Source organism: Colobus angolensis, unplaced genomic scaffold, assembly GCF_000951035.1.
Source record: "Colobus angolensis palliatus isolate OR3802 unplaced genomic scaffold, Cang.pa_1.0 Scaffold304, whole genome shotgun sequence".
Lineage (NCBI taxonomy): Eukaryota > Metazoa > Chordata > Mammalia > Primates > Cercopithecidae > Colobus > Colobus angolensis.
The window spans coordinates 2,660,162-2,686,968 of NW_012116311.1; the positions used below are offsets into that span (position 1 = coordinate 2,660,162).

General features: G+C 37.3%; 1 long non-coding RNA gene across 1 annotated transcript; it reads right to left on the reverse strand.

Annotated features, from left to right (window-relative positions):
* Nucleotides 1-19,987: 19,987 nt before the first annotated feature.
* Nucleotides 19,988-20,883, reverse strand: LOC105517663. The gene is made up of 2 exons (XR_001002698.1): nucleotides 20,720-20,883; nucleotides 19,988-20,378 (listed from the first exon to the last, which is right to left on the reverse strand). It is a non-coding gene; the product is annotated as an uncharacterized LOC105517663 (long non-coding RNA).
* Between the last annotated feature and the right edge of the window lie 5,924 nt (nucleotides 20,884-26,807).

Sequence of the window (26,807 nt, forward strand, 5' to 3'; positions counted from 1 at the left end):
AAAAAAAGAAAATTTTCACTAAATTTAAGAAAAGAGTATTTTTTTTAATTTTTATTTGCATAACACTCAAATAAGAAAAACATTAATTCATGGTTCTAATTGTTCTCATGAATAATGTAAATCACTAAATCATAAGTAGTGCTTTGTGCAGTTCTATGGCAATAACTTTGACAATCCTAAGGAAAATGGATTATTTTCTAAGGAAATGTGTAGAGCCAAAATAGCAAAATGGGCTAAAGAAGAGATTGAAAGTTCTAAGAAACAATCATACTATAAGAGATGAAGAGAGATACCAAAGAAGTACTCTCTTTTTGTTCTAGATACCCTACCCAGTTGGATGTATGAGTAGAATTTTTCCCTCAAATATTTCCTGAATAAGTAACCCTAATGTTACTTAAATTATTTCAGAGAATGGAGAATGAAGGGATGCTTCATAACTGATTTACATATAATTAGCAGAAATTATATGTCATTAGTACTTACATATATTAAGGGGGAAAAAAAAGATGTTAGATTCGCCTGTAGGACAATTGAAATATATTTATGGCAAAAAGCACTTTTTACAAAGGTTAAAAGGCAAAGCATAAACTTTAAAAATATTTGCAGCATACATGGTACTATATTATTTTCCTTTACACACACACACACATGCACACACACAAACACACATAAACAAATCAGTAAGAAAAAATTGTAAATCTGCATACAAACGTGGGCAAAAGGCATACACAGAAAATTTATGAAGAAATGCAAATACTCCATAGAAATGCTCTACTTACAAGAAATCAAAATGCAAGTTAAAACAAGACACCAATTTTGGATTTTCAGATTAGCAACAATTAAAAAGGTATTCATCACTATTGAGCAATTAGAGAATAGACTTGCTTGTATAATTATGGTGGGAAGGAGTAGACATTAGCATGACTTCTTGAGAACAAAATAGGTATTAGGACATTTAAAATATGCCTATAGCCTTGTCATAGCAACTCTAATTCTTATTATTAAAAAAACTGTGAAAACTCACAAATAATGGATATATAAGGATGTTTATATTGGTTAAGAACTGCAAATTTATTAAAATATCACCTCTAAACATGCACTTCCCCTATGTCCCAGGAATTACACTCTTGGGTGTGTTTGTCTTAGGGAAATAAAAACACATTTATACACAAAAACCTGTATACATTCATAGCAGCTTTTTCAGTAATCGCCAAGTACTGGAAACATGCCAGACTCCTTTCAACAGGTGAATAGATGAACAAACTGTGATCTACCCATACAATGGAATACTCTTCAGTAGTTTAAAACAATGAACTGTTAGTAGGTACAACTACTTAGATGGGTCATCATGGTGTTATCCTAAATGAAAAAGCCAATCACAGAAGCTTGCATATTATTTGATTCTATTTATATGACATTCTTGAAATGAGAAAAGTATAAAGGTGGAGAAGAGATCAGGGGTTAGAATTGGGTAGAAGAGTGTTACTGTTAAGGGGTAACACAAAGGAGTTTCTTTGTGGTGACAGAACTGTTCTATGTGCTGATTGTGGTGATGTTTACATGAATCTATGCATGTGACAAAATGTCGTACAACTACACACACACACATGCACACAAATGAATGCACATAAAAACTGGTAAAACCCTAATGAGATCTGCAGCTCAGTTAACAGTATTGTACCAATGTTAATTTCCTGGGCTGATTAAAATGCACTGTGATTATGTAAGATGTTACCACTGGGGAAGCTGGGTGAAGGGTATATGAGAACTCTGTACTCATTTGCAACTTCTCATGAGTATAGAACTATTTTAAAATAACATTTTTTTAAAATATGACTGTTACTTTCCAAATTTTTATGAAATGGTCTCACTTACTTGACGCTTTTCCTATGACTTGGCCCATTTTCCCATTCCAATTTTCATTTGATGTCACTCTCCCTCTTACTGTTTCTCTGTCTCTCTCTTTTAAAGCACCTCATTCCTCTTGCAAGAGACTTATAAAATTCAGCTTTTATCTTATTACTCTACTAGATTTTAAGGTTATTGAAGACAAGGACTACGTCATTTGTATCTTAGTATATCTGAATATTTGCCATTTACATTGAATATAAAAAACACTATTCCAGCATAGTTTATAGTCAATGATGTTTGTTCAGTTAATTTCATTTAACTCAAATTCATAAATCCTCCCTAGTTGCAAAAGAGTGAAAGGGTATAAAATACTTCCTCCACAACTTCCACTTTGGTGAATGCAGTCCTTAACTTTCCTGAGCATATAAAATGAAGGTAAAAATATTAAAAATACATAAAACATTTAGCACATTGTAAAGTTCTCAATAATAATATTTACTGAATTAAACTAAAGCTAAGATCCACTTTTGGTATAGAAGGAAAAAAGAAGTGAGATTTTTCCATATAAAGTCAATCTCTCTGATTCTTTAACTGTGGATATTATGAAAGGTTTGTTATGTAAATTGAATGTTGGTGATGAATATTGTTGTGGGTTTTCTTTGTCATGGCAGCGCCTAATATTAAAAGAAGAGAATCAAATTACCAGGTTTCTATGCTGTGCTATGATTGTACAGATTTTTTTGAGGCACAAGATACAAAATGATCCTGTTGGAAATATTCCTTTCTATATATCCTATTTAAAATAAAAACACACTTTATTGAAGTATGATTGAATACAAATAGCTGTGCATATTTAATGTATTAAATGTTATGACTTAATGAGTTTGAAAACCATCACTATAATCAATGCTATAAACATATCCATCACCTCTGAAAGTTTCTTCTTGCTCTCTTTATTAGTCTTATGTGCAAGAAGAGCACTTAAAATAAGGTCAGCATTTCTAGCATAATTTTAATTATACAATACAGTTATGGTTACAGGCACCATGCTGTGTAATACATATCTAAGACTTATTCATCTTGCATAACTTAAACTTTGTTGCCTTTGACCAACACTTTCACATTCCCCCCTGTCCCCAGCCTAGGCAACTACCGTTCTACTCTCTACTTCTATAAGTCTGATAGATTGCACATGTAGGTGAGATTTTGTGGTATTTGTCTTTCTGTTCCTCTCTTGTTTCACTCAGCATCATTTCCTCCAGTTTCATCTATGTCACTTACGGCAGAATTTCCTTTTAATAAAAGATGAATACTATTGCATTGCATACACATGTTATATTTTCTTTATCAATTCATCCATGTATGGACTCAGGTTGATTCCATAACTGGGCTATTGTGAATAATAATGCAGTGAACATGGAAGTGCAGATATCTCTTTGACATAGTGATTTCATATCCTTTGGATATATACCGAAAAGTTGGATTGTTTAGTCATATGGTGGTTCTATTTTTAATTTTTTGAGGAACTCCTTACTGTTTTTCACAGTTGCTGCACAATTAAATTCCTACCAACTGTGTATAAGGCTTCCCTTTTCTCCACATCCCCACCAACACTTGTAATCTTTTGTTTTTTGGATAATAGCCATCCTAATACATGGGAAATGACACCTCATTGTGGTTTTAACTTGCATTTCCCTAGTGATTAGTGATGCTAAGCACTTTTTTATATACTTTTTGGCCATTGTATGTGTTCTTTGGAGAAATGTCTATTCAGGATTATTTGTGGGTTTCTTGCTACTGAGTTGTAGAATTAATACTGTTAACATGTCCATACTACTTAAAGTGACCCACAGATTCAATGTAATCCCTATCAAATCCCAAGGAAATTTTTTACAAAAATAGAAAAAACAACCCTAAAAATGCACATAGAACCAGAAGAGATGCTGAATGGTCAAAGCAATTTTGAGCAAGAAGAGAACAAAGCTGGATGCATCACACATCCTGATTTCCAATTATATTACAAAGCTGCAGTAATATGGTACTGGCATAAAAACAGACATATAAACCAATGACACAGAATAAAAATCAAGAAATAAATTTACACATATTTAGTCAACTGAGATTTATTTTTCCAAAAAGGGTTTTATGCTGTACTTAATGCTGCCATGCAACTGGTCTTTGATAAGTATGCCAAGAATATGCAATAAGAAAAAGTCTCTTCAACAAATGGTGTTCTGAAAACTAGATAGCCACAGGCAAAAGAATGGGATTGAACTCTTATCTTATTCTATATACAAAATCAACACAACATGGATTAAAGACTCAAACAGAAGACCTCAACCCATAAAACTCATAGAAGAAAAGAGGGGAAAAGCTTCTTGAGGTAGGCTTTGGCAATACTTATTTTTTGATATAACACCAAGAATACATGAAACAAAAGCAAAAATAGATAAGTGGAATTCTATCAGACTAAAATGCTCTGCAAAACAAAGGAAACGATCAACAAAATGAAAAGGCTACCTATAGAGTGAGATAAAATATTTGCAATCCATATATCTAAAAAATGTCTAACATCCAATAGTAAGGAACTCCTATAGCTCAATAGCAGACACACACTCACACACACAGAAAACAACCACCACCACCAGAGACCCACCCCAGCCTACTTAAGAGTTTCTTTGGAGTAAGTCAAAGAAGTAAAAGATAAAAGTTTCCCAATGTTTCCCAAACCCTAGCCCTGTATTGGGATAGATGTAAAACTTTCATGCTGCCATGTTCTCACATCCTTAGTTAGGAAATTCTCCATCATACTCTGCTATTTTGATGGATTAAAAGAAGAAACAACATTCTCTTATTTACACTTAAAAATAACTTTTCTCTCATAAAGAAAAATAGATAATTTAATATATCTTTGTCAAAAGACTTTTCAGCAGAGGTCATATAAATTCATGTAAGTAGCAGCTCAGATAACAGCACAGGATTTGTTGAATAGTCAACCTTCTATGACAAGTGAATGACAGAGGCATAATTTTATCTTGCTCGTTTCTAAGAGTGTATTGAGTTACTGTTTGTAAGCTATTGCCAGGGCCAAATCCAACCATGCTTTAAACACCTATGCTATAAAGATTAAACGGTTTTACAATTGAGTTTCCTTTCATACTGAGTTCTTTTTAAGAAAAATAACAGAATAAAGTATGAACATAAAAACCTGGGTTCTTTCTTTTGTCCTCCTAGAAGTCTTGACTTGTTTTTTTAACTCTGATTTTCTTTGGACAGCAGAAATAGCTTGAGGTCAGTAGTCTGTGACTTTGCCTCATTTTGCTAACTGATATAAAATGCCATTTGGGTGTGGCTGTATGGAATGGATTCCTAGATAGGAAATCAAAATTCCTACCCTGTGGGCCTTATTAATGTCAGCTATGGAGCAAAACAAGGACTATTGATTCTTCATTAGATGACATGATTTTAATCATTCATGGGATGCTTGAAGCAGGTTTATTTTTCCATTGCATCTCATGATCAACAGAGCAGGCTGATTGTTCATTCATTCAAGATACTTACCTAATATTGTAATTAAACTTACCCTGTAATGAGAATTAGATAGTAAGTTTTTTGTGCAATAGCATTTCTCACAATCTTATTTATACAATAGTGAAAATGTAGAGGGGGAAATACTTTTTAAAATGTGTGATGGCTATTTCCTAGTCTAGATATACTCCACACCCTCTTCATTTAACTCTCTTCCAAGGATGGCTGACCTCTGTGGGCTCTATGTCAAAGATTTCTTTGCACTCTGACTGAATTTGACAAACTTAATTTGACCAAGGAGAAGCAGCATCAGGAGATTGGAAGGCAGAAGCAGAGAGAAATTGGGGTGTTTATTTCCCTTGTTCTCTCCCTGCCAAGCTTGTACCAGAGATCTACTCTGATAGCTATACCACTCTGAGGATTCTGACAACCATTCTACCCCACTCCCTCTCAAGCTTGGATGATAATGACTCCCAGTGCTTTATCATTGCCTTTTGGTATCCTTGACCATGCCCATACATCTGTGAATTACCCTTTTATAAAGTCCTGTTGGTTGTACCATTTGGGTGGGTCACCTATTTTCTAATAGGATCCTGACTAATACAATATGGGAATAAATTATATTTAATATAGCCATATGATAAGATATTATATAATCATTAAACATATTTTACAAATACTTAACTTTACAAGAAAATGCTCAGAATAAGGAAAAAAGGATATATAATGATGGCAAGAGTATGACTTCAATTTTGAAAAGAAAAAGTGTGTGTGATGTGTGTGTGCATGTGTAAGTAAAAAAATTTAAAGACTAAAAAGAGATATAATGAACGATTAGTTAAGAGTTTATATAATTGATAAATTTGAGAAATGTTTTCTTATTTATGCTAGTATTTTCCAAGTTATCTATTATATGCTTATATTGTTTTATAGTCAAATTTATAAATAAGCTCTTTCTTAAATATTTATATCTATCTATATGAGTGTGTCTCAGTCCATTGTGTTGCTATATAGGATTACCCGAGGGCGGACAATTTATAAAAAATCAATATTTATTTAGCTCATGATTTTGCAAGCTGTACAAGAATCGGAGTGCTGGCATCTGCTTCTAGCAAGGGACTCAGGCTGTTTCCACCCTGGATGGAAGCAAAGGGGAGCTGGTGGTTGCAGATCACATGGTGAAGAGAGGAAGAACAAGAGGAGAAAGTGTCAGGTTTTTTCCAACAATCAGTTCTAAGAACTAAGAACTAAGAATAAGAACTCTCACTCTCTCCAGAGAATGATACCAAGCCATTCGTGAGAAATCCACTCCACTCCCCCAAACATGATCCAAACACCTCCCATCAGGCCCTGTCCCCACCACTGGGGATCAGATTTCAACATGAAACTTGAAAGGACCAAACAAACCATTTCCAAACCATAGAAATACGTATATATGGTTTCTTCATCTAACACTGGAATTGTTGGTAAAGGATAGGCCATACCATTTTGTTTAAAGTATGCTTTAGCTAAGGACATGGATTCTATTGTCTTATAATGCCATATGGTTTCTAAGCACAAAGCCATTAGAGAAAACTAAATGAAAAAGATATTTAGTAAAAATTTTACAGAAGAAAAAGGTTGTATATGCTTCTATAAAATTAGAATGTTTCAAGACTTTAAATAGAACATAACACTTACTTATAGAGGACAGTAATTATTAAAACAATAGTAACAAAGCCATCTATTTTTCATAGCCCTTTTCATTTTAAAATCTTTTGTATATACAATAGTCTATTTTCTTTTTCTAATAACCCAGGGAGGCTTTTGTGTACCCCCACAATAAAATTTTGAATACCATGCAACACTTCGCATTCTTGTAATTTGAAACTGTAGAACCCACTTGCACATGTCAGTTTTCAGGGCTGACTAAAAGTGACTAGCAAAACTATAGACTACTTTGAGCCGAATGTTTGTGTCCCCACAAATGCCATATGGTGAAGTCTACTCCCCAGTGTAATGGTGTTAGGAGCTTAGGCTTTTGGGGTGATTAGGCCATGAGGGCAGGGCCTTCTGAATGGGATTAGTGTCATTATCAGAGTTGCCTTGTTCCTTTGGTTATATGAGCCTACAGCAAAAAGATTAGCCATCTAGCAAACAACCTTCATTAGACACTGATCTGTTGGTACCTTAGTCTGAGGCTTCCCAGCCACTAGAACTGTGAGAAATAAATTTCTGTTGTTTGTAAACCACTCAGTCTATGTTGTTTGTTATAGCAGCCTGAACAGACTAAGACACAGAATATGGATAACTGAATATGGCTCAGAAAAACTTGAGTTTTTGTAGCTCAATCAGTCTCAGTCACTGCTGTATCTCTGACTCATGTCTTTAAATTTTATTTCACTAAAATAGATAGTCTTTGTACAAAGTAAAAAATAAAAGAGTTAGATTAAGTAAAAACTTTCTTATTCCCCAATACCAGTCTCATTTCTCTGGTCCTGTGGTTTAACAGCTATTAAGAAATGGTTTAATGTGTGTTATTTCACATGTTTTTATGAGGCATCTGTGTGTGTCTGTGTCTGTGTGTGTGTGTGTGTGTGTGTGTGTTTGGTTTCTGGGTGGGTAGGTGGTTGTGTGTGTATTTCTTTTAATGCAAATTAAAGTATTTTCTATTCACCTTGTTCTGTAATCTAGGTTTTGTATTTTTTTATTTTTTATTTTTTATTATACTTTAAGTTCTAGGGTACATGTGTACAACGTGCAGGTTTGTTACGTATGTATGCGTGTGTCATGTTGGTGTGCTGCACCCATTAACTCGTCATTTACATTAGGTATATCTCCTAATGCTATCCCTCCCCTCTACCCCCTCTCCACAAGAGGACTCGGTGTGTGATGTTCCCCTTCCTGTGTCCAAGTGATCTCATTGTTCAGTTCCCACCTGTGAGTGAGAACAAGCGGTATTTGGTTTTCTGTTCTTGCAATAGTTTGCTGAGAATCATGGTTTCCAGCTGCATCTATGTCCCTACAAAGGACACAAACTCATCCTTTTTTATGGTTGCATAGTATTCCAGGTTGTATATGTGCCATATTTTCTTAATTCAGTCTGTCACTGATGGACATTTGGATTAATTCCAAGTCTTTGCTATTGTAAATAGTGCTGCAATAAACATACGTGTGCATGTGTCTTTATAGCAGCATGACTTATAATCCTTTGGGTATATCCCCAGTAATTGGATGGCTGGGTCAAATGGTACTTCTAGTTCTAGATCCTTGATGAATCGCCACACTGTTTTCCACAATGGTTGAACTAGTTTACAGTCCCACCAACAGTGTAAAAGCGTTCCTATTTCTCCACATCCTCTCCAGCACCTGTTGTTTCCTGATTTTTTTAATGATTGCCATTCTAACTGGTGTGAGATGGTATCTCATTGCAGTTTTGATTTTGATTTAAAAAAAATTAAAAATAGAAAAGATAAAAATTTAAAAGGCAGACACATTTTCGTATGAGAACATACAAATCCACGTCATTTTCTCCCTCCGCCAAAGTTATATATCATTTTAAATTGCATAAATATGCACAAATACATTCTTGTTGCAAAATATGCTTAAATTTTCACTACCATCTATCTAGAACATACATGAAGGAAGATTGCATCATCAAAGACTCCCCAAAAATTATGCCTCAATTTTTCCCTCCTTCCTGTACTCCCCTGCCTATGCTTCCTACCTACAGTGTATATCATCACACTCCAGCACAACTGGCAAGTCCATATGCATGACATGAGCAACCCTATACAGTGCAGCGTGGATTTCCAGCCATAACCAGTGCACTGTTCAGGTTAAATCTCAGAATCCCACATTATTCTGCTTAATTGACACAGATATAAAGTATTATGTGAAGTAGTCTGGTGGGGGGCTATACTTTCTGCCATTTTCTCCTCAATCATTTTTCTCTTCACAACTGGGTCTCAGAAAATCATATTCATGGCTACAGCAAACTCTTTAGTTACAACTTCTAACCATCAAAGGGATATGAGACTCTACACCTTTCACCCATTATGCAACTAAAAATAAAGCAAAAATAAATAACTAAATTAAAATTATATTTTCTGGGATTTTGTAAAGTTTCTAGTAACTCTTTTTTTTAACGTTTGTAATTTATTTTCCAACTCTAGAGAAATATACAGTCTTATAACCCATTTTGTATTCATGATTTTGTCTTCTTTTCTTTAAAGAAGGTCTTGTCAATTAAGTAAACTGTAGACTTCATAAAATCTGGATGGTTTTCTTATACCTGGTTGCTGTTCTTATACCTTATGCATATTTTGTAAATATTTTCAGATATATGGAACATTTAATAAAACTAATACAATTTTTAAAAGGGAAAAGAGAAGACTTGACTTTACAATGGCTGGTCTTGTGCTGTGTTCTATTCCAGTTCCAACTCTAGATTCATGCTTTCTCCCAGTGAGTCGCTTCCTATTGTAATGCTTAATTCTAGTATCTTTTTTTTTTTTATCTTATTTCTCTTTCTCACTCCTTACTCATCATTCCATCACATCTTCCAATGCACAATCTTTCTTTACCTTATTCCCTTGAGTTCCAATTTTCTAGGTCCCCTGGAAAAGCATCTTTCATTAAAACTTCACTTCTACCTGCCTGTGAAGGCTCAGCTACTGCTTGGCATCCATAACACTTTGCTTGCAGCCTAGATCATTCTGCTGCCTTTGTACTGGCACCACACCCCTCACTTTCCAGGACGGACCAGGATGCCTATGAGGGGATCTCCCTCACCCCAGCTCTCTGACATATTGCCACTGCCGAGTACTCCCCACACCACTTGCCTCACCTCAATGTAGTCTTCAAGATTTATATGTGACCTTGCCTGTGTCTGACCTGATTTAGGGGACAACACAAGGCCTTTCCAAGAGACAATGAACACACTAGAAAAATCACTTGCCTCTCTCTTGCTGGACATAGTTTCCATGAACCTTAGTGGTATCATATGCTTTCTCAGGCTCTAAACAGAGAGTCCACTGTTATACCACCTTCTCTTTGGCTTCCTGCATCTGGACTCATCTTGTCCATTCTTCATTTTTCCTCCCATTCAGTTTTATTACCATTCCCATCACATGATCCAAACATTTCCTGCCAACCATAATGATCATTATTTTTATTATAACTCTCTGGTCCAGGCACTGTGCTCAGCGTTTTGCCTATATATTTCACTTAATTGTCACAAAGCTATGATGAGAAAAATGTTATCATTATCTACTTTTTGTTGGAGTGAGAAACTGAAGTATAGAAATGTGAGTAACTTGACAAAAGTTATTCAACTAATAAATGGGACAGCCAAACATCAAATTCAGAATATTCTGCAAGAGTATCTTCATGGCAACACCATCAGTCACTCTACTGCTGGCCTAATCTGCATTAGCTATGATGTCCATATTTCTAGACATTAACTTTTCAATGGCTGCCCATTGCCTACAGGATAACGTTCAAACTTTCTTACATTCACCCTGGTGCCACATTCTCTTTGTGTACTTTATGTACACATAACCCATACCCTGCTCCTTTATCTAATCTTATAAAATTCCCATTCATTCTTCAAAGCACTTCTCAGCTCTCGCCTTCTCAATGATATCATTCCCAAGCCCCAATCCATAGCCATCTCTTCAATTCCTAAACAATAATTATTCTGTGCTACTTATTACTTTTTCATTTTTATTATTTCTGATTTTTCACATAATCACATCTTTTCTCCCTAGTTAATCTGCAACATTTCTAAAAGCAGGTATAATGGTGTTACATAGCTTTTTATTCATCACAACACTTACCTAAATGTCCTTCCTGTGGTAGGAGCTCAAAAATTATATGTTGATTAATCTTCCAAATTTCCTACAACCCACCGTTGAGTCCTATTTTAGTCCCAAATAACAGTGATACATAAATTAATTTGAAGAGTTTTTAAATGTAATATGCTAACACATTTCCCCACACTAGACAACACTCATTGGTACCTCTCACTTGTGACTAATCATGCCCTCTGAGGCCACTCACAAAAAAAAAAAAATTTAAAACTTGGGAATGAATCATAGTGTCAGGTGTTCTGGAGTTTCCTGAGCATCTTTGTCATCATTTTGTTTTTCCAACACCTGTTGAAAGTATTATTGAGAAAGAAAATGAGACTAAAAGAAGATGAGAGGAGCAATGAACCTGAAAACAATTCAAGAGGCCAATTTTATGGAGGCTAATGCATGCCCGTTGTACTGCCTTGGGTAACTTGTGGCTTCACAAAAGACTTTGGGAAGATTCAGTCACAGGAAACCAAGACTATGAAAAGGGAAAGGAGACACCTCAAGTGGTCATCAGTTTATGTCACTGACACTGTTTTCTTAGTCTTATCACACACCTACAATGATGAAGGCAATCATACTTTCATTCCAGTAACACCAAGTGGTTGATGGAGATGGGTGGTTGGCCCCTGGAATTTCTATCAGTGATCCTGTAGCTACACCAATGTAATAGTATAATAATCTCTAGAAAGTTGATCCTTTCTCAAACTCAAGCAGCATGAACATAAACTACGTTGCAAACTCACTATTTTTATTGACCGAAAACATGTATGAAGTAAAAATATTACTTGTGATGCAAACTCAGCTTCCAGATGAGTCTGCGATTTATCTTCCAGCCATATTGTTGCCATTAAATCCATCTATGTAGAATTCTGAAACTGCTTCCAATTAAAGGTCAAATTTGTTGCCATTGATATTATTTCCTTTGGGAACTCTCTGGAGGAGGTTACAGATTCTGTTCCACACTCAGTTTCTAAACATTGAAATCTTGGTATCACCAAGGTGTTTCCACACCACTGTTCCACCATCAACACTGAATATCGCTTTTGTATGTAAGCTCATGTCATCTAGATTTCAATCTTCCCTGTCAAGTCCTCCAGATCACCTCACTAAAGTACTTAGAACAGTATCTGGGATTTAGTGAGCATTCGATGCATGGGAGTTATCATTATAATTAGAACCACTGGGTGTTTCCAATATCCTTCAGCAGGGGTATGCTAAGGCCACCTCATTTGACTATCAATATTTGTATTATTTTTTAATCACCCATCCCAGATTGTCATTTTAACACTTTCAGAAATTTAACAAGTCAGTTGTTGAACATGCCCATCATTAAAAATTATATAAACTTATAATTCAATAAATTATATTAAAAATAAGGGTTATAAGCACCTAAAACTCTTCACTTTTTAATTATTTTACTATATTTTGTAATACTTATGCTTTTGAGGCTATTTAACTCTATTGTATCAGCATGGCAGAAATATTATATGATGGTGTACTACTGTGCTTCTCTTCCCCACTCTGTGTTCAGTGACATCAACCTAGTAGCTTGAAAATGGTCATGATGGCAATGCTTCACAAAAGAAAGGAGCCAACACTACAAATCAGGACTTGGTTTAGTGTTCTGTTGATTGTTAAAGAAAATGATGGAGAGAATGTTAATAATGCCAGTTAAACTTAACAGTGTGTTGCGCCTAATATTAAAGCCGAAAGAGATTTCAATTTAATGAACATAACTTCGCACAAGGGTTAGCAATAGTTCAACAACAAATCATGCATGGGATTTAATGGCAACAAATTTATTGGGAAAAGAGGTAGCAGACTGGGATCTGATCATTTGTGAAATCATGGTAGCATTGCAACCATAAGTTGGTTATGCATACAGGAGTTCTAAAAAAAAAAAATGACAGAAGTATACTGTTAGAATCAATTGATATGTGGAATTTACAAAAGGGTATTATATATTTTACTATTTATAAATTTGTGTTATTATACTTTACTATATTACATTTATAAACTTTATATGTAAAATGTATAATAAACAAATATGTGTATATATATGTATACATACATATACAGATATGTACACATACACATGCTTTTTTCCTAAAAGTTTTATTATGAAACATTCACTGCACACTTCTGCCTTTGGATTTTCTTACCAACCAAAGGATAAAATAATTTTGCTAAGGCTGGAATTCATACAAAAATGAGATGATGAAAAGGAAAAATAGACATCACCTTAGGAAACCATGGAATTTTTCAAGTAGCAAATATTTAAAATCAGTTATTGCTACAAAACAAATCACCTCAAAATCAGAAGTTTAAAACTGAGAATTTTTTTTACTGCTTTGCATTTATGGTTCAGCTATGTAGTCCTACTCATCTGACCCAGGTTTGACTGGGTTTACTCATGCATTCACAATCAACTAGCTGGTCTAGAATGGCTTTGCTCATATGTCTGGCAACAGTCAGGTTGTTGTCTGGGGTGACAGAGGTAGCTGAGCCACATGTATCCATCTACCAACAGGATACCTTAGCTCATTTTCATAGCTATGGGCAAGATTAACACAAGGCCTCTTGAAGCCTGGGCTTAGAAGTGGCATAAAACTCACTTCCTCCTAATTGTTGACTAAAACAAGTCACAAATATAGCTCAGATTCAGAGGTAGTAAAATAACTTCCACCTCTTAATGGGAGTCTGGGAAGTCAAAGGGTATGGATATAGAGAGGCATTGACAATTTGAGTCATCATCTACCACAATGTTTACTCCCATCTACATATGCTCACTTCAGGATCCAGCTGAAATCCTATTTACCTTGGTTAAACAAACTGCCTGCTAATAGGGCCAGCCCAGCTGTAAACTGACAAACAAAATCTTCTTTGTCCCTGGATTATGGTTCTGCTCTCCCATTTTCTGAACATGAACGATTTAGTAGACCTATTGTAGACAAGGATAAAGTAGCTAGAATTTAGTCTCAGTTTCTCTTTTCCTATAAAAAAAAAAAATCCCACATAATGCAAATTTGCACTTAGAATCAGGTTATAGAAGAAAAATTAAAAAGAGATTTAGTAGAATTAAGGAATCTGAAGCTGAATGAAATTTAATCCCAAACACCAAGAAAAATATGCCTTAAAAGCTGTGTTTTTACAAAGTATGAGAGATATATGAACCCAAGCTAAACTTGTGTAAAGAGAAAAAGGGGGCAAAAAAGGACTGCTTTTTTCCAGATAGGAAGACTAAGGTTATAGGCAGGAACTACATTGTGATAATATACTTTTTCTTCTTTGGTACTTTACCAACATTTGCAATTATATTTATTTATTAACTGTCTTTTTTGTTGACTCATGTATCCTTAACACCTAACTCAGTACTCTGGCACAATAAGTAGTTAAATGTTAAACTTATGCCTCAGTATATGAGACAACAATTACTTTTATAGAAAAGTTATATTCATGTATACATTTCAGTAATGTTTTCCTTTTAAAAATACTTCCTGCATAGTCTTCAAAAGTGAAACAGTATAAAGGAAGGGTCCCGTTTAAACATTGGAAAATATTTGAGGATTTCTATGGTTCTTTCTTTCCTTTTGGAGACTGCAGAAGAATTGTAGAACTATACCAATCTTAAAGTTTATTCAAATTAATCAGCCCTATTCCCTCAGCACAGCAGTGTAACTCACACAAACAACACTCATGCATCTGTATATAACATTTCTGTGTGCGGATCACATTTACCAATTTGGCTTTCAATCACAGCAATGACTATCTCTCAGTGGTTATTTAGCTAGTCATATTAAACAATCCTGCCCACTGATTCAGAATAGGAAGAAAGGAAGATAATGAATATTAGTTGAGTGATTAAATACCAATTTCTATTCCAGGGTCTCCAATACATTATTTATTTTCATTCTCTAAAACAATTCTTCAAAATAAGGATCACAATCTCCATTTCACAGATGAGAAATCTGAGGCTTAAAGAGGTCAAGAATTTGATCCAGTTTACAGTTTGTAAAGTGACAGATATGGGATGCCAACTCCAGTAAGTCTGATTCTAAAGCTTTTGTTCTTTCCACTCTATAACTGTATTATTTCATCTCTTTTGTGTTAATCAGGATGGGTTTATATCTTTTATTCGAATTTTAATGGGGAAGAAGCTTTACAATGTATCACTGGAAATGTAGTAGAAAAGAAAAAGAAATTTCTAAGCCTCTCCTTCCATTTATGGTTCTTCCGGAAAGCACTAACAACCAAGAGAATGCCGTATTTCAGCCCTCAAAGCAGATTAAAACAAACCAGCTATGGTTTATACCACAGCAAAATTTTGTGTTACCCATAACTAAAATATGCCCCTCATTTTGATAATGAAGATCCCAGGTCTCACTGTACCCCTCGTATCATTCATCCAATTCTGGCTGGCGCTGCTCCATGGCTGCACTCCCAGAATCAGTACATTCCCAAGCCAAACCATTCTTCTATTTTGTATTATGTCTGCTTTAATAGGGGAAGGAGTCTCAGAGAAAAGGAAACAAATAGAGGCTGTGTAAACACAGCATATCCTAGGCTTCAGAGTGAAGTAATATTAGAGGAAGTTTGAAATTTTGCAAAGTGATAGCAATTATACAGTTTAAGCATAATTACATGTAAGCATCATATATAATATAAAAGAGAAAGATATTATAAGCAAGTGGCAAAGAAAGATGGAAATGGATATCAGTGCATACACAGGAGAAAAAGAAACAGACCCTCAGAGGATTAATACAATTTCTCCTTTTAGTGGCAAGCACAAGGCAGTTTAATTTCACTTACTTCTCTATTTGACAAGGTTGTTTTTATGATCTCTTCTATTTCTAGCCAAATGTTCTCCAGTGCAGTACTCCTCAAACTTGACTGTGCATGAAAATCACTAGGAGAGTTGTTAAAATGTGGGTTCTGATCCAGTAGCTCTGGAGTAAGCTCTGAGAGTCTGTGTTTCTAACAAGCTCGCAGTTAATATCCATGCTGCTGGACAATTTTACAACCCCGTTAGAGAAGCAAGGCTCTTGTTCGTAAGACACTGTATTGTGGAGTATGAGTGGGGAGAGGAGTAAAAAGATCTACTGCCTTAGAAAATGGAGTTAAAAAGAATATTTACTTACTTTGCATCTCTAAAAATTCTCCAATTTTGGGATATCAGTATTGACATCTTTTATCAGACTGATTTCAGAAACTCGCTATGCTTTCCTTTTTAACATAAACAACATTTTTCTTGTATCGCTGACTTCTAGCATTTGAGACTAGTTAGTTCCTCAAATGTTAAGTCTGTGTTTATGTAACAAAAAATGAATCTAGATTTCTGTTTTCAAGGGTTCAATAGGATTCTTTTCTTCTCTTATAGATGAATCTGTGAAGCCACAAAAATCAAAACCAACTAAGGCATGGTGGCTCATGCCTATAATCCCAGCACTTTGGGAGGCTGAGGTGGGAGGATCACTTGAGGCCAGGAGTTGGAAAACAGCCTGGGCAATATAGTGAGACCCTGTCTCAAAAAAAAAAAAAAAATAGCTGGACATGGTGCTGTGTACCTGGAGTCAAAGCTACTCAGGAAGCTGAGGTGGGAACATCAGTTGAGCCCAGGAGTTTGAAGCTGCAGTAAGCTATGATCGCAACACTGCACTCCAAACTGGGCGATAGAGTGAGACCCTATCTCTAAAAATAAAATAAAAATAAAATAATGTCATTATTTGTATAGGTGTATACATATGTCATCTGAATCAAAATGGATTTTAAGGCAAAAATACATACAACACAATTTTGAAGTTTCTTTTTGACAAGCAGTAGTAAGCTTCAGTCTAGCCAGGGGTGAGCTAGTCTAAGAAAATGCTCCATAAATAATTGAGGGATACAGATTTGCTCCTTCTCTTTCAGAAGCTTCTGGCTAGAAAAAAAAAAAAAAAAAAACTGAAATAAGATTTCCAGTTATAAAGTAAAACAGTATCTCTGTTAGTGGTATAGTGAAATAAAGCTTGATTCTTCTCATTTCCCAGATCAGAAAATCAAGGCACGGAGAGGTTAGTCCACTTGTTCAAGATTGCTGGAGTCATTAGCTACAGAGGATAAGGCATGAGAATAAAAGCCAGCTCACTGATGCTGAGGCCGGTTCCTTCCTCTCCCTATGCTGCCTGCCTGCTTAGGTTTCCACCCAACTTGGCTTTCCTGTCCTCTGGATTTCTCACCTTCAGAAATGTCATTGACCCCTTAACATTTCTGGGCTCAAGTGATCCTCCCACCTCAACTTCTTGAATAGCTGAGACATAGTGCACACCGCCATGCTCTGCTAATTTTCCTTTAGAGGCAGGGTCTCGCTATGTTGCCCAGGCTGCTCTCCAACTTCTGGCCTCAAGTGATCCTCCTGCCTCAGCTTTCCAAAGTTATGGAATTGCAGACATGAGCCACCATGTCTGACCTGATTTTTATCGTTGATATGCTGGAATTTTAGGAAGGTACTAACTCAGTTTGCCAGTGAGATGTTAAGATTGGTTCTCAGCACAAGTGAATGTCCTGTTTCAATATTTTTGCCCAGATCCACTGGTATATTATTAATGGTAAACTTCACTTGCTCTCTTACAACTCCTGTCATGTATTATGAGATTTGAGAAGTCTAGTCTTAGAACTCTAATCTTCTTCTGCTACCCCAATTTCCTTTCATTTGGCCATTCCCAAACCCAACTCTCTGTAGCCCATGACCCTGCCTCACACAGCTCAGTTACTCAGAGAGTGATGAAGGAAAGGAAAAGTGAACTGTCTTTTTTTAGAGAATCCTGGCCCATTCACAATACAAGCATTTGTTCTATCCTTCACAGCTAGGATAATCAAATGAGTCATAGTCTACCATCAGGACAGTTTTGAAAATGACAGGAGCAAGGTTAAAACTAGGCCAGGGTTACAGGCATAAATTAGGACTGTGCTAGGCATATTGTAACATGGCCAACCTAAAAATGGCTACACAGGGCTCTCCACGAACTCCTCTAAGATTTCACTGGAAAAGTCACTGAATGCCGGGAAGTTCAGTGGACCCTGAGCAGTAATCTATGCATGAAATGTGGTGTACAGCCTCTAGAAGTTTCACTACATTATAACTTTCAGGTGTCAATTGATTTAACAACTTTTAAGATCTCAAATTATAATGAGCATATGCAGAGATATGCACAAAGCAACAGCGTAAAGGAAAAGATGAGACATATTAATATTAATTTTTTTAATTTTTACTTCCAGCTGACTTAAAACCTCTAACTGTTTATTGGATATAAAACATTTTCTGTGTTTGCAAAAAAAAAAAAAAAAAAAGAACACTTACATCAGAAACCAGCTTTGATCAAAGGGAGAAACCCAGTTTATATTTAATTACCGTTGGCTCCCTATTCCCATTCTTTGCTTAAGAGCCAAGTTTATGTTTAATTTTAAAAGGAAAGCAAGGCTGAGAAGTGATAAATTGTACTCTCTAAGAAGATGTTAAAATACTCTTATTTCATAACACATTTTAAAATCTGGAAGTCCCCTGTACAGTGACATCTAATTCCCTCATGGAATGCAACAACACAGAGAATGGGGTATTGTATCATCTTAAGCTGCCTTATAGATGCTATCTCTAAAATATTTTCCCATTTGTTTCTTAACAACTCCAACCTTTGTCTCCAATAGTCTCCTAATTCTTAGTCTCCTTGAATTTATTTGCAGCCCTTGTGATCTTTTGCAAATGCTTCTCTGAACCTGTATCTCCCCAGTATAGAATGTGTCAAGGGCCCCCAATAAGGAAACTACAAAGTATTTAACCCAATTTACAAATCCCTACATCATCTATGCCTCCAGACTTATCGCTGAGAAAGTAATGGGCTTGCATTTGTTGAATGATTGTAACCCAAGATTAAAAAGACATGCCAAGCCTTTCTCTCAAGTGACTTACTTTCTTTGAAAAGGTAGTTAAAATACTAGTGTTGGGAGGGACTGAGATATCCCAAGAGCTGGTTGGAGAATAGTTTTTATTTCTGTTTTGCAGAGCTCGTGGTAATTGGGGAAGTGAATAGGAGGAAGTAAGAGGGAACTGAAATTGTTTTAGTCTAGGAAGCAGGTGGAGGAACTGGGTTCCAAGCTGTGGAGAAGAGCCGAAACCTGGAGGAGTGGAAATTAAACAAAAATGAAAAAGGAGCCGAGAGACCAAGATTGGAAGAGAACTTTCCAAACTATTTTTAAATCTCTTCCAGGTTGCAAGAGCCCATTTCATCAAAAGAAGACTCATGTTTTATGTTTGGTGCCATAGATGTGGACCCTTTGACTCAGTGATTCTCAATCGTGGCTGCACATTGAAATCACAAAGACATTTATAAGATGATAATTTATAGCACTCAACTCTGGATGTTCTGATTTAACGGTTTTAGGTGGGGCTCAAAAGTATACTGTTTAAAAGCTTTCCCCTCCCCGCCGCCACCACCAGGTGACGCTTGTGAAGATGAAATGAGATTACCCATGTGACTTCACTTTACACAGGGCTCTCTAAAGGTTGATCTTATTGATAGGATCCTATCTTATTGATAGGATTACTAAATTAACGGCCACTGAATTTCAAAGCAAATGGGAGAAAGAGCACAGTTATGGACTCTGCTAGGGCCTAAGCTCTGTTCATAACAACTTTTTCACCTAAATCTTGAAGTCCAAGTTAGGTAAAGAATAGGGTCAAGCAGCCCAGGAGAAGGAAGAGCACACACAAAGGCATAAAGGTGAGAAATAGCATATTCTGTGCAGAATGCATTTAATTTTCTGATTTATTCAACAACCATTTATTGCGTAATTAATCCATGCTACACACTGTCCTATTCAGTGGGGGCATAAAAGTGACCAACAAGAAATTTGCAAACTAAAGTGGATTGGACACAGCAAGGCTGTCTTCTCCTCTGGAGTGCTTGCAATGGTGGGTTGGTCAAGTTGAACTTTAAAGGAACCTTTAGGAGCAAACAAGGGGCAGGACCTTCCTGCAGTGAAGTTCTCATGCCTCAACTAATTCAGAGTCAAAGACTGGAAGTCAGGAAGAACCGGCTTAAAAGTCCAGGGTGATTAGCTTCACAAGAGAAAAGTACATGAGTAAGGGTCTCATATACATCCTCTTATTGGCACATTGCAAAGTCTCTGCAATATGAAACAGCATTATTATTATTATTGGCTCTTCAAAGCAAATGTTACTAAATCGAGAAAAAAAATTTAATGCCTAGTATTAATCCCACAGAAACTATAAAATGCATTTAATATTAAGATATTAAGATTTAAACACTTATTCAGATCTTCAGATGTGTAGTGACCCAGTTCATCCAAGTTTTAGTAGTTGCCAGAGACTCTTTATGGAAAGATACATAAATTCACAAACACATATACAGGATTATTGTGATCGTAACTCTTCCCAGATATGTTTTTTTCATTAAAAATTTTCCATGTTTCTAAGGAAGTATTTGTATGAATCAAGAGTAGCTTACCAAGTCAGTCCAGGGAGAACCAGGACCAAGGATATAGAGACCCCTGGGCACTGAGGGTGTTCCATAAAGTGACTGGGAGTTGAGAGGGGAAGCTGGAGACTCAAAAACCAACTACAACACCTAAGTTAGTGCAGTGATTTGCAAATATGGTCCTAGAATTAGCTATGTCATCATCACTGGGAACTTGATAGAAATGCAAATTGTCGGGCCAGGATACACATTGAGCCAGACCCCTTGAGGGTAGGATCCAATAATGTGTGCTTTAACAAACCCTCCAAGTGACTTGATGGTTGAGAACCACTAGATTAGTGGTCTCCACTCCTGGCTACTTATTGAATCTATTTAAGGACTATATTAGTTTTCTAGGATGGCCATGACAAATACCACAGACTGGGAAGCTTAAATAAAAATTATTTTCTCACAGTTCTTAAGAATAGGAGTCTGAGATTAAAGTGTTCACAGGGTGGGTTTCTTCTGAAGCCTCTCTGCTTGGTTTACAGATAGCAGTCTTCTCACTGTCTTCACATGACATTTCTTCTGTGTGTCTGTCTCTGTGTCCTAATTTCCTCTTCTTAGGACATAGGTCAGATTAGGGTCTACCCTAATAACATCATTCTAACTTAATTACCTCTTTAAATATGCTGTCTCCAAATACAGTTACATTCTGAGGCACTGGGGATTAGGGCTTCAATATATGAATTTTAGGGGTGTCATGAGATAACACCCTAAATAGCTCAGATCATAGCAAGAAAGTTTCATTTAAAAATATCAGTATCACATGAGACCAACTGACTCTGAATTCTTAGGGGTGGGGCCCCAGCATAAGTATTTCTTAAAAGCTCTCTTGTGAGTCATGTGTGTAGCAGGGCTGAGAATCAGGCTATAATGGGTAGAAGGCCAAACAGTTGTGCACATGGCAGAAGATGTAGCCATCAGTGGCCACATGCTGCACGGTAAGGCAGGTAGACCCTACCAGGAATAGAGGGTGCTATGAGGTAGCAGGAACTCAGCCATAAGAAGTCTGGCTTAGGGAAGCATATGCAGTCAAGCCCTAAAGCAAGAGTGAACAGACTGAGAATTCAGGTAATAAATAGTCTAGAGGTGTGTGAAATAGCCAGTTTATAAGACAGCAACATCAGAACGAGTGTGAAAGATTAGAACTCAGCTGTAATCCACAGAGCTCATTTGACTCTGGTGGCACAGGTTTGTGACCAGGGTCTCCTGGCCAGGAAGTTGTTGCCAGGGCCAGAGGATATAGCTGCAGAAACCCAAGAGATGTCAGTGAAGGAATTCAGATGGCATCTGAGGCTTTTACAAGACATCCTACCTTTTAATATCTCAAATACACATATCTCTTTATAGTGTTTTATAAAGAAAGAAAACAAGACAAACAGCAATAACAAAACCACTGCCCTGAAGATAAACTGTATTTATGGTGTTAGGAGGCTGTGTGAAGAGCTATCCAATTCCTAGTGAGTTCCTGGACTTTATATTCTGTGGGTGATGGGGAGTCTCAAAGAGTGACTGATTAAACATCTAACCACTTTTGTCTTGTCAAAGCCAACAATCTCTGCTTTGTTATACTTCAGAGAGAGGAAGCCAGTGTGTTCAAATTGTCATTATTAGCTCCATTTCCAACACCACAAAAATTAAAGGACTGTTGCAAAGAAACAAATGGAATCCAGGAAGAACACGCAATCTCTTTGAAACCTCTTCACCCCCATCCACCCACCTGGCCCAGGGACGGAGGAATTACAGGGAACCCAGCTGAGTAATAATGTTGCTGATTCCCTGCGAATCGGATTTTTCTTGAGTCCAGCAACAGTCAAGTGTTTACAAGACTTCTCTTTTCAAAACAACTCAAAAGACATTCCCAGCAGAGAAGCTAGGAACCAACAAATCAATAATGTAGGAACTTCTACTAAGGATTTGCATCTGCCCAGCAAGGAGAATATTTATTTATAGAAAAACTGGCCACTCCAGTTTAGTGTGGTAATAACATGGTGCAGCTAGTTCAAAGAGTGGCACGGTTGAACACAGCCTTGTATTATGCCCACAGTAAATGGTCTCCATGAGGAAAGGCCTATAATTTAGAGAGATTTGCCATGGATGGTAAAGCCCGGGTCATTGTAACAGATACTTTTTACCAACTCTATTTGTGGAGAGGGCATGCAAAAAGGAAGGAAAAAGGTTAGCTTCAGGAAACCTGGAAGGAGAAAGTAAGCCTCATTTGTTTTTACCTACATGAGAGCTATCTTACGCCCAACCTGAAGCCTTCCTTGATGGTTGGAGACAAATTTATTACAAAGGCACAGAATTTTTGACTTGCAATATATATGTTTTGTTCCCTAAAGAATCATTTCTCCACTGTCCTGCTTATACATTATCTCTCTCTACCTGCTCCTTGAATGCTGAGGAAAAACGATGTACTCTTCAATTGCATTTTTATATTAGGGGGTATATCATGGGGTGGAAGTCAGAAAACACTGACTCAAAATGTCAAGTTCTTCTCCAGGGAATTCCCTGGGGCATGGCTCTTTTGGCCTTCTGTTGTTTATCCCATCAATCTTTGTCATTGCTACTGGAAAAGCAGGAGGTGCAGATTGTAGATGTGGCTGTTTCAAAGCCAGTCTCTGAAGATGCATGTAACAATTTCTTAGACCTATTTTTTTAATCATCAGGTAAATATTCTGTCAGGAATTAGGAATTGTACATCTGAACTTATCTCTCTGTGTCTGTCTACCACTGTCATTTCTAGTTTTTATCAGCCAGCAGTGATGCAGTCCCAAAGATGACATTTGTACAGTGGTATGCTGGTAAAGATTTAAAACTGGCTCTCTGGGGAAAATATGACTGATTCGTATTGTTTGACAATTTCCTTGGTGCAAATACTTCCACATGGCTCATTTCAAGCTATCAACATAAAGTTCTTGGAAGCAAAGTTGGGAAGAGACACACCATTATGTAGTATTTCCAGAACACAAATACAGTTGAAGGAAAAAAAAACCCAGGAGTATATATAATAATAAAATGTAGTAAAATAAGTAGTAAGTGATAAGTTTTGAGTATTTTTCAGCTTGTTTTAATAAAATTTACATAACTGTAAGTTTATATAATTTAGTTTTTTAAATGTTTGTGTTTATCATCCATCTTTACAAAATTCCCAAAAATCCAAGATTGGCTTACATGAGCCAATGGTAGCCAGTTTCAGCTCACCGCTGGTCCTCTGGAAGGTGAAGCCCAGATTTATGAATGAAAGGAGAACACAGGCCCACAACATCAAGCATTACATACTGTGAAAACCTTGAGCCTGTGAGCAGAGAAGAGGCTGATCAATTGGCACTATAGGCTTGAGGAATAAACATAAAACTGCATTTTCAGATTCCAGCCTGTAGGGCAGAGGTCACCAATTAGTGGGCTGAAAAATATCTTTTGAGTTCTGATCCCACTGGGCCAGCTTGTGCATTTAGCACTGCAGAAATCAGCTGGATCGGCCGGGCGCGGTGGCTCAAGCCTGTAATCCCAGCACTTTGGGAGGCCGAGACGGGCGGATCACCAGGTCAGGAGATCGAGACCATCCTGGCTAACACGGTGAAACCCCGTCTCTACTAAAAAAATACAAAAACTAGCCGGGCGAGGTGGCGGGCGCCTGTAGTCCCAGCGACTCGGGAGGCTGAGGCAGGAGAATGGCGTAAACCCAGGAGGCGGAGCTTGCAGTGAGCTGAGATCTGGCCACTGCACTCCAGTCCGGGCGACAGAGCGAGACTCCGCCTCAAAAAAAAAAAAAAAAAAAAAAAAATCAGCTGGATCTGAGAGGTAGCTGCCACCTTTGGGTAAGATTTGTGAACTCTATTTTACAGCTATCCAAACCTCTCATTCCATGGCTTGTTGCATTCATTTACACTGCCTCTGAAGGCAGGAGTGCTTCCAAGTAAGCACTTAGCCAAGTACACCCATTCAAGAAGCCTCATGGCTTTAAGTGACATCTACATGCTGATGCATTCCTCCCCTGAACTGGAGACTCCCGTATCTAGCAACTGCCTACTCAGCATCTCTCCTTGAACATTTAACAGGCAGTTCAAACCTAACATGTTCAAAAGTGAACTGCCCCTGTCACTGTGTTCACCAACTCAGAAAACAGCTACTCCATCCTTCTAGTTTCCTGGCCAAGAGTCATGGCCTCATCTTTGACACCTCTTTCTCTGTCCCACATTCTATCTGGTGGCAAATTTTGCCATCTCTGCCTTCAAAATACATCCAGAAGCTGATCTTTTTACCACATCCAACACAACTTTCATAATCTCTCCCCTTCATTATTGCAATAGCATCTTAGTCTCTGTTTCTGGCCTTGCCCACCTACTGCCCATTCTCACAACAGCTACAACTGAGCCTTTTACAACTTAATTCTAGTCATGTATTTTCTCTAGGGAAAGATCTCAAAGTCTCCCTATTTCACTTAGAGTAAAAGCCAGAGTCCTTATGCCTTTGCTTCTGCTGTTCTCTAAGAAATGTTCTTTCCCCAGATATTCTCATGGTCCCCTTTCCCATCTACTAAGCTTTTTCTGAATGTCATCTCTTCACCTGTCTTCAGAATTGTAACCTCCAGCAAAATTCCCTTTGGCTTTCTTCTCCATTGCATTTATCACTAGCTGAAAGACTGTACATTTTACCTTTTTTTCTTCCTGGAAGAAGTTAAGCTTCCTGAGGGTAGAAATTTCTATTTTGTTCACGGCTGTATCCCCAGCACCTAGAAACAATGCCTAGCATGGTGGGTCTCAGCTATCAGTCAGAGCAATGGATACCCACCCATAGGAAATGAAGTTATTTCAAATACAATTAGGGAGGTGTGGTAGGATGGGAGAGGAGGTAGGGAGAAGGGAGTTAGAGGAGTCATAGGAAAATGCAACATTCCAATTGGACAATTCAGAATCTAGCCTCTTCAGGTGTCTGGCTGAGAGTCAGTGAAGGGTGTGGAATTTTAGAAAATTCCAGCACTTCTGATGTGGAATAGGGGCATATATAAAGGCAGGCTGTGTGCTTTCCCAAAAAGAACAATACTTTGAAGTGAGATAAACGTTGTTGCTGCTCCTGTCGTTATTTTCTTGGATATATAATTTAATCCCTCTAAGCCTCTCCTGGTTCTCCTTTCGTTGAATTCTTCCCCTTTTAGGCAGCTGGCTTCTGTGGCATCTTTTGCTCCCTTGATCTCTTAAAGGCTGTGCCTAGCAGCCTTTCTACCACCCTCTTCTCTTCTGACTCTAGCCTGATAGAACCACACGTTTCACCTTCCTGATTTCACTCACGCTACTCCTTTAGCCTGAAGAAAACAGACAAATTCAGACAGAGACAGCAGTGCAAATTCAAGTCTACCTTTTGTTCAGCTCAAACTGTCTTTGTGTTCCCACGATCCCATCTCACCCACCTCCCTTCTAACTGCAAGATGTCATGGGACAAGTGTAAGCCTTAGAGGAAAAACCGAATTTATCACAGGACCATCATTTCACGGCCATGTTAACTTGAACCTGTCCCTTAAACTGAACAAGCTTCTGTTTCTCTAAGTGAAAATTGGGCAGGCAGTCAGGCATCCTGGCTCTAGCAATAGACTCCTTGGGTCATATCACAGCTCTGCTACTTTTAGCTGGGTTAAAGGGCAAATTAATGTCTCCAAGCCTTGAAGTCTTCCTTGATGAAAGTATGAATAATGAGACCCACTTCACAGGGTTGCTGTACAGATTTGATGAGATGTAAAACCCTGATACACTGACCTCAATTCAGGTCAGTTATTACAATTATTATTATGGGGCCACTGTAAATACCCATGAGCTAATGTCCATGTCCTGGACAGCTCTGTTTGCCCCTCTCTATCCACGCTGCCCCAGCCTTCTTCCCCGAACTCGGGTCCTATGAAGCTCAGTTAGAGGACCTCCATCAAAGCTCCTTCATCCTTGGGCTTCTGTTTGGGCAAATGGAGGCACTAGCAGGAGATGTGCTCCCTCCCTGGGAAGCTCCATGGCTCCTGTCAAACGACTGTCTCCACAGGATGCCCTACGCACTGTATATACTGTCTGGGGACGAGACAGTATATACC